The sequence below is a fragment of the Dama dama genome, chromosome 18 (assembly GCF_033118175.1).
Source record: "Dama dama isolate Ldn47 chromosome 18, ASM3311817v1, whole genome shotgun sequence".
NCBI classification, from domain to species: Eukaryota; Metazoa; Chordata; class Mammalia; order Artiodactyla; family Cervidae; genus Dama; species Dama dama.
This window is the reverse complement of record NC_083698.1, coordinates 112347926-112357018: the sequence shown is the minus strand read 5'-3', so window position 1 is coordinate 112357018 and position 9093 is coordinate 112347926.

Sequence of the window (9093 nt, the reverse complement as noted above, 5' to 3'; positions counted from 1 at the left end):
CTGTGGAGAGCTGGAGCATGCACCCGAAGGTCCCCTCGCCTGGGCAGTGCCCGCTGGCCCTCGCCACCTGTCTGAGGACCACGGAAACATGCACATGTTCTGTCATTCAGAGAGCAATTTCTACAGGTTTTCAAAGAGTGGACATTTATACCAACATGCATTTTGCTTCTTTGTCTTCCTTCTGGTCAGTTGGTACGAGCTGGCTTGTGCCAAGAGACAGGCATTTCTCTGACCACAAACTGCATCACCACTAGAGCTTTCAAGTTGGAACCTGAGCGTTCAAGATTAAAAGCCTCCAGCATTCGCTGAGGGGGTGGGGAAGGGTGCCTATCTGGGTTTGGTGTTAACCGGGGGCTGTTTTCAGGAGTTCACTTGGAAAACGAGGCAAGTCGAGCCTTTTGTTTCTCAGTTGATTTCCCCGAAGAAAATAAATAGAGAACAAATTATTTCATTTGAGTAAGTGGTACGCTTAGTACTGGAATTATGGGAACACTGTAGTGTCCAGCTAGGGAACATTCACTCAGAGTTTATAAAACGTTTGGTAGAACTTTTCACAGCATTTATTGATCTATTTCTGGCATATGAATCCCCAGACAGGAACTGTCTATGGGCCAGATTTTACGACCTCAATATAGATCCAAAGCTTTTAATGCACCTTCTGCCTTTGTCATAATGTCACTGAGGAAATCGGAGTGGGTAGGAATGGCCCCCTGACATCAAATTCCATGTTTAATTATGGTAAGATGGCTCTGTTTTACATGGCCCTCACATCAGAAGAGTTGAGAATAGTTCTTAGCTGATCTGGTCATGTGGCGTCGGAAATTAACTAAACTGGAGACCCTCCTCCCTGCCAACAGTGCAGAACCGCTGCTGTGTTCCAGGGCCTCAGGACACAGCGAAACCTGCCCTTCCGCTGCTGTCAAGAGAAGCACTGCATACAGTAGCGTCACCCAAAGAGGAGTTTCTTGTCGGCCCGTGTGTGTGTGGGCGCTTAGCTGCTCAGTCATGTCTGACTCTGTGATCCCAGGGACTGCAGTCCGCCAGGCTCCTCTGTCCATGGAATTCTCCAGGCAAGAATGCTGGAGATCCATGCCCTTCTGCAGGGGATCTTCCCCACCCAGGGATCAAACGTGGGTCTCCTGCATTACGGGTGGACGCTTTACCTTCAGAGCGACCAGGGGAGGCTTTATGGAGGTACCAATGACGAGCATATAAAAACACACCTCTGTGATGTGTTGAATTTGGTGAGTCTGGAGATTATCCCATTCCCACAGTCAGTAAACTTACTCCTCACCTCCCAACTCCTCACGCCCTTCTCTTTTTTTGTGGTAAGAACACTGACCAAGAGACCTACACTCTCAGCTAATTTTCAAGGATGCGATAAAGTATTGTGCCCTGGAGGCACCATGCCACACCACAGATCTCTGGAAACTGTTTCTCTTGCACACCTGGAACTTCATGCCGATTTGCTCATAGGTCTCCCCTCCCCCAGCCCCCGTTCAACCGTTCCACCCTCTGGTTCTACGAGTCTGGTTATTTTAGGTTCCTCGGATAACTGGAATCATGAGGGATTTGTCCTTCTGTGACTGGCTTATTTCTCCTACCATCATGTTCTCCTGGTTTATCCAGGGTGTAGTACAGAAGAGAAGATAACGTGTGTTCTTTTTCAAGATTGAATTATGTTTGAGTGTATGTATACATTTTCTTTATCCACTTGTCAATAGACACACAGATTGTTTCCACATCCTGGCTGTTGGAACTGATGTGGCAATGAACTGCGGAGTGCAGAGTTCTGAGGCCTGGAGTAAGCTGTTCCCACGTGCAGAGAGCCCCCCTCGACCGACGTTGCTCACCAGATGGCTCGCTTTTTACTGGAGATGAACCCACACTGACGCATGAGAATCACCTGGTAAACACTAAGTCCCCATCCGCTGCCCCCTCCAATCTGGCCCCGGCCCCTGGCATCTATTAATACCAATATAGTTTCTGACTCTATGAATCTGACTGTTGTGTCTACCTCGTATATTTTTAATTCAAGTATAGTTGGCTTACAAGCTTGTGTTACTGTGTGGTGTACGCAAAGTGATTTGGTTACATGGCTCAGATGGTAAAGAATCCGCCTGCAGTGCAGGAGACACAGGTTCGACCCCTGGGTCGGGAAGATCCCCCGGAGAAGGGCATGGCAGCCCACTCCAGTATTCTTGCCTGGAGAATCCCATGGACAGAGGAGCCTGACGGGCTACAGTCCATGGGGTCACAGAGAGTCGGACACGACTGAGTGACTAAACAACAACTTGTGTGTTACATGTATTTATTTAGCCCCTCAGTCGTGTCCAACTCTCTGGTGACCCTGTAGCCCGCCAGGCTCCTCCGTCCGTGGGAGTCTCCAAGCCAGAGCACTGAAGTGGGTTGCCATTCTTTTCTCCAGTGTTATATAAATAACTGAATATACATATATATTTTTTGGCTGTGCTGCAGGATCTGCAGGACCCCAGCTCCCTGACCAGGTACTGACCCCAGGACACGGCAGGGAAAGCCGTGAGTCCTAACCGTTGGCCCGGCAGGGAATTCTCTCCATGTATCTGTTCTGTTTCGGGTTCTTTTCCATTATAGGTTATTGCAGATACTGGATGCAGCTCCCCGCGCTACACAGCAGGCCCTTGTTATTTCTGTTTGACATCTAGTAGTGTGTATCTGTTAATCCCAAAGTCTTGATTTATCCCTTCCCCCCATCCCCTTTGTACACATTAGTTTGTTTTCTATGTCTGTGAGTCTGTTTCTGCTTTGTAAATAAGTTCATTTGTATGGTTTGTTTTTTTTTTTTTAGATTACGCACACAAGTGATATCATATGGTATTTGTCTTCCTCTGACACGCTGTGTATATCTTAAGTCAGTACAGGATCATAGGTGCTTATGGCTTCTTGGCTCCCTTTTCCTATTTCCCTCGCTCGTCTCCTTCCTGTTGCTGACTTCCCACTTAGGTCTGGTCCGTCTTGGTTGACCTTCAGGCTACAAAATGAGGCCCTGGGTCTCGTGTCCTGCGGGGCTCACCCCAGCCCGGTTCGCTGTCGGGAGCAGGGCGGGAGCCCCGGAGCTACGACAGGACGGGGCTTGCCCCAGGAATCACCTGGAAGAGGGGGAGCAGAGTCCAGACACACGCTTTACCCTCTCCTTACATACTGACAAGAGTCTGCAGTTTTCCCCTAATGGAACCCATCTGGGGCAACTCAGAAAGCGTGCTGTGTGTCCCCAGGGAGATCGCAGGGCGATCAGGCCAGGGATTGGCTGCTCTTTCGGGGACCCCTCAGGGCTAGAACGCTGAGCAGGGAAGGGGTCATCCCTTGTACTTTTTTTTTTCATGTAACCACATATTTAGCACTTGGTTCCACTTCGCAACACGTAGGCCCAGATCATCCCTCTGGAAGCCGCAGAAGCCTCCGTGACCAGGGTGCGTCACATGTCGGCTTGCTCTTCTCTCCGGACAGCTCGTGTGCGTGTCCACGAGGTGGGCTTCCTGGCTCCCTCTTTCTGCTTGCCGGCTCCGACTTCTTATTAACTTTGGGCTCATCCCTGAGGTCAGCGTTCCCAGTGGTTAATGTCTGCTAGCCCTGTGACATAAACCTGCCAGGAGGAGGCTTCAGCTGGTTTACTGCGAGGCCTTTTTGAGCCATAGGTTAATATATTAATGAGGACTGTGGTGGTTACCCCACATTAAATAACGGCTATGAGTGACTGGAAGAAAAACATCCTTATGTTCTCCTGCAGAGCCTGAGATTGATGAGAATGGATCACTCTGCCAAGAGAACTCAAAAATATTACAACCTTTTATTCCTCTGCAGCTCAGATGACTGTGTCTTCATTTCTACGTTATTGCAAAAAAAAAAAAAAAAACCCTCTCACGATGGTTCTGAGCTAAAAACATATTAAATCATCACGTTAATTATATCGAAACAGCCCACTGAGACTCTGTCCCTAATCTGGTTTAAACTTGGCATCTCCAGCTCATCCAATATTTTATTTCTATGCGGGGTCATATTAGTCAGTTGGGCATGAGCGGCCCTATTTATTTATCTTATTAGTTTATTTTGGTCAAGTAGTAAATTATGATAGAATTATGATAATGCCTCCATTTATACATATTTCACGATCACATACAAACTTGATACGTAAAGTCTAAATACAGCAGAACTACTGACACTTCCACAACTGTTCCCTCCGCTTTTCCAGAGGAATTTAAGTGGCTCAGAATATTCTGGATTCTATGTTTTTCTCCAAAACGCTCCTGTTTCAGTGTTTTGTTTGCAGCATGACTGCTCTGTGCAAGGAGAGACAGAGTGTGACATAGGGTGTGATGATGTGCTTTGACCGGGAAGAAAAAAGATGGGGGTGGGGCACACCTTGCGCCCCAGGACTTGTCTGTTGCCTGCAGGTTTCACCCAGGACACCCAGGGAGAGCAGCCGGGGGGCCCAGGCTCCCCGAGACCCACACAGGTCCTCAGTGTCTCCAGGACCATCCAGGGAGGCACATGAAAACCTGCAAGTCTTCCTCCAGTTCCTTAGACTCATTTCCTGGCAGCCTCCCCCTGATGGAGGGGCTGGTCTTGCTGGACCCTCAGGCTCGGGCAAGAGCATCTTTCCTGGGCAAGGCCTCCCAGGGCACCTTCATTGACGCGGGAAATCTCTCACGGCTCAGGAACTCGATGGCAGCAGAAGTCCAAGGGCGCGCGGGTGGGAGGGGCCCGGACCTGTGGGGCGTTGGGAGTGCTGCCCGATCCCAGGCAGGGGCAGGGCCAGGCTCCTTGGTTCAGGAGGCGAGGGGGGCAGGCGTCCCTCCTCCTGCCTGTGGCAGCCGGAGCGCGCACGAGAGGGCAGGAGAGCCAATCTCCACGGCCACGCGGGACGCTGCCGCCTCAGGGAACCACCCAAGGGTCTGCCCAACATCTCAGCTCGTAAAGACCCTGCCTGCCACTGCAGGAGATGCAAGAGACGTGAGTTCAATCCCTGGGTCGGGAAGATCCCCTGGAGAAGGGAATGGCACCCCACTCCAGTATTCTTGCCTGGAGAACCCTGTGGACAGAGGACCCTGACGGGATACAGTCCATGAGGTCCCCAAGAGTCGGGCATGACTGAGTGCGTGAGCGCGCGCACACACACACACACACACACACACACACACACACACACACGAGGCATCCGTCCTTCTCTGGGTCCAGCATCTCTCTTCCACAGTGGGCTACGCTGACTCTCGGGGCCAGGATCACTGAGGGAGAGGCAGGCAGTGGTCACAGGTGGCCCAGATAAACCCAGGTAAAGGCACGGGGGGTCGGGCCAGGTGGGTCCTCCTGGGGACAAACAGCTCACGCAGCAGGGACCCACTGAACTGTCACGTGAGGGGATACACACAAGCCCAGACCTCTGCAGGAGTGGGGTGATGGGAAACGAGCGGGTTGAGACTACGCCACCCTCCCCAGCGTCCCGTCCTAGGCTGCCTCTTCGAGGGAGAACCCCCCTAAGTGGCCACCCCGTCATGAGAGGGGGTGCACAGGGAGGTCATGTGCAGAGACCGTACCCGGGTCCCCAGGTCCCGGGGGGGGGGCAGGGGCTTGTCACCTCCCTTGCCGACTCCACTCCAGGGTCTTGGGCAGCCTGGACCCCATCGTCACGGCTGCCCCCCAGTCAGTCCCTATCTTCTCAGTATCCCTGGTCTCCTTTCCCATTCTCTCATTTGTTGCCAGTCTCCATTTCTTGGTGGCCAGTTTCACAGATGGCAGCAGCGCTACTGTTTCTGGAATACAATGAATGATGGAGGCAGCTCTTCAGATAAGACAGAAGATCACCAACCACTTTCAAGGTGGAGTCAGACCTTTTGGACGTCTGTGCTGGAGAAGGATGGCTTTTTACCTGATCGTCTGAAATTCACGACTGCGAACCTGGGAAGCCGCTGTGATCTAAGGCACCGACTCTGTAATCAGAAGAGGCTATTTGTGAATTAGCACGTTTGACTGATGTTGAGTCGGAGGAAGGATAAGCATGAAGGATTTTTCTGTACACACGTTGGGATGACTCACATTTTAATTATGGTTCGACGGAGCATCGGATCTTAGTTACATAGTGCAAATCAGGCACACGTCAATGTGTTTTCCCCAAATTTGGTATCACCTCGCCACGTGATAGCTCTGGGTCAGCTTCCTCCCATGAGCACCCAGGGAGGGTCTGTGATGCCGTGAAGATGAAGTGTGGGAACCTTGCTTTCCTTTAGGCTCCACTTCTACACATCCTGGTCCTGGGTATCGAACAGTATCACAACTTTTATTTCAATCATCAAACATGACTTAGAAAACTCATGAGGAAAAGGAAGCCTGTGGCATTGACCCCTATTTCTGCTCTTTCTGTCATTCCTTTTTCCTTCCTGACGCTCCAAGATTCCTTCTTTTGTCATTTCTGTAACATGTGAAGAACTTCCTTTAGCCACAGTTGATGGGTTTTTGGGGCTTCCTCAGTGTCTCAGTAGTAAAGAATCCGCCTCCCAATGCAGGAAACCTGGGTTCAATCACAGGGTCAGGAAGATCCCCTGGAGTAGAAAATGGCAACCCACTCCAGTATTCTTGCCTGGAGAATCCCATGTACACAGGAGGCTAGTGGGATACAGTCCATGGGGTGGCAAAGAATCAGACATGACACAGAACACACACAAAGGGCTGTTAGCGACAAATTCTTTTAGTGCTTTCTTCTGAGAATGTCTTCTTTCCCTTTAGTCCTGAAGGACAGTTTTACTGAGGCTACAGAATTTGTGGCTAACAGGTCACTTTTTTGGCCCTGGACAAGTGTCATGCCTTTTCCTCTGGTCTCTGGGGTTTCAGATGACAAAGCTGCTCTAATTGAATTGATGTTCATCTATTGGTAATTTGTGCTTTTTCTCTGGCTGCTTTCATGATTCTTTGTCTTGAGTTTCCTGAATTTAATTATGACATGTCTTGGATGGATTTCTTTGGGTTTATCCTGGTTAGGATAGGCTCAACTTCTTGAATCTGTAGGTGTATGTCTTTTACCACATTTCCCAATTTCTCAGCCACTGTTCCGTGGACTCCTCTTTTGGTGTCTGCACATGTTCAGTTTTGTCTGACTCTTTGCAGCCCCATGGACTGTAGCCCACCAGTCTCCTCTGTCCATTGAATTTCCCAGGCACGACTACTGAAGTGGGTTGCCATTTCCTTCTCAGGGGGCCTTCCCAACCCAGGGATCGAACCAGCATCTGTCGCACCTCCGGCATTGGCAGGCGGGTTCTGCGTCCCCAGGGGAGCCTTCTTTCAGCCCCACCGCCCTGCTCTCCTCTGGGTTCTGCCCAGCAGACCCTGACTCTGCACGCCTCTCAGTCAATTTTCTCTGTTCTGAGATCGTGCAGACTCTGCTGATCTGTCCTCAAGGTCACTGATCCTGGCCTCTGTCGTCCCTGCTCCACGACTGAGGGTGTCCACTGAGTTTTCTACTTTAGTTATTGTAGTTTTCAGTTCTGTGATTTTCTTTGGTTCTTTTAAAACATAATGTCTATTTCTCTGCCAAGGTTTCTACTCTCTCATCCGTTTTCAGAGAACCTGGAGTTCCTCACTATGCATTTTTGTTCACGGCTGCTTTAAAGCCCTGCCGAATGAGTTCAGCATCTGATCTGGTCTTGGTGCGGACACTGTCTGATCGTCTTTTCCCACTCCGGTGGTGATGTTCCTAGTTCCTGGAATGACGTGCGGTCGTCAGTTGTCCCCCGGACACTGAAGTTACTATGTTAGGAGGCTGGTGCCATTTGGGTCTTCTATTTCAGCAGGTGGTCACCTCGTTTAGGTTCAGCACGCAGCTCTTGGCTTCCTTCCTTGGGCGGTGGTTCCAGTGGCAGTTTGATGCTTGGCCTGCAGAGTCTGCATGTTGCCTGGTGCTGGTGGGGCTCCCCTGGTCCCTGCTAGGGCCATCGGGGGCGAGGGAGTCTTCCCCGGGCCAGGCCACCCGATGCCTCAAGGGGAAGAGTCCCCAGCCCCAGGGCCTAGAGTGTCTCCTGGCCCAGAGGGTGGGTCCTCCCCGGCCCCTGCCGCCAGGCCCTGGGTGTCCAGTGTCTCTAGGTGTGTGCAGAGTGTGTCCTCTAGCCACTTCCGGCCAGTCCCCTGCCGATGCTCTGGGCGACCTGGTCTTGGCAGGGGGCAGAACTCCTGCTTGCCATGGCGGAGGGGCCAGCCTACCCGGATCACCTCCTGTTCAGGGCTGCGGGTCAGGAGACGCCCGGCCTGGCCCCTGTGCTGCTGGTTGGGGCTTGTGAGACGCCCCCCGGCCTGGTGTCCCTCCAGCCTGCGCCCCTGACCCGCCTGCTTCCCTCTGCCCATCTTTCAGAGTTCTCCTTTGGGTCTTCCTAGACCTAACCTGCTCTTTATCACAAGATCCTATTTTAATTCTCTGTACAGCATTTATCAATCATAACCTGATACTTAATTGATAAATTATAATTACCAATTACATTTGTCCTTTTCCTAAAGTATAAGTGTGGGACTTTCCCTGGTGGCTCAGATGATAAAGAATTTGCCTACAGCGTAGGAGACCCAGGTTTGATCCCTGGATTGGGAAGATCCCTTGGAGAAGGGAACAGCCACCTATCCAGTATTTCTGCCTGAAGAATTCCATGGACAGAGGAGCCTGGTAGGCTGCAGTCCATGGGGTTGCAAAGAGTCAGACATGACTGAGTGACTGACACTTTTACTTTTTTGGGCTTCCTGGGTGGCTCAGGTGGTAAAGAATCTGCCTACAATGCAGGAGACCCCGGTTTGATTCCTGGGGCTGGAGAAGGGATAGGTTACCCACTCCAGTATTCTTGGACTTCCTGGTGGCTCAGCTGGTAAAGAATCCAGAGTTGGACACAACTGAGAGACTTTCACTTTCACTTCAAGCATAGGGTAGCTGAGCTGTAAGCACTGTTGTGTTTTTATGTAAGTATCTATTTACCAACTTTATTTATGCAAATATTCTAAGTGCCTAAGGTGGTTCAGACAGTAAAGAATCTGCCTGCAATGCAGGAGGCCAGAGTTCAATCCCTGGATCAGGCCGATCTCCTGGAGAAG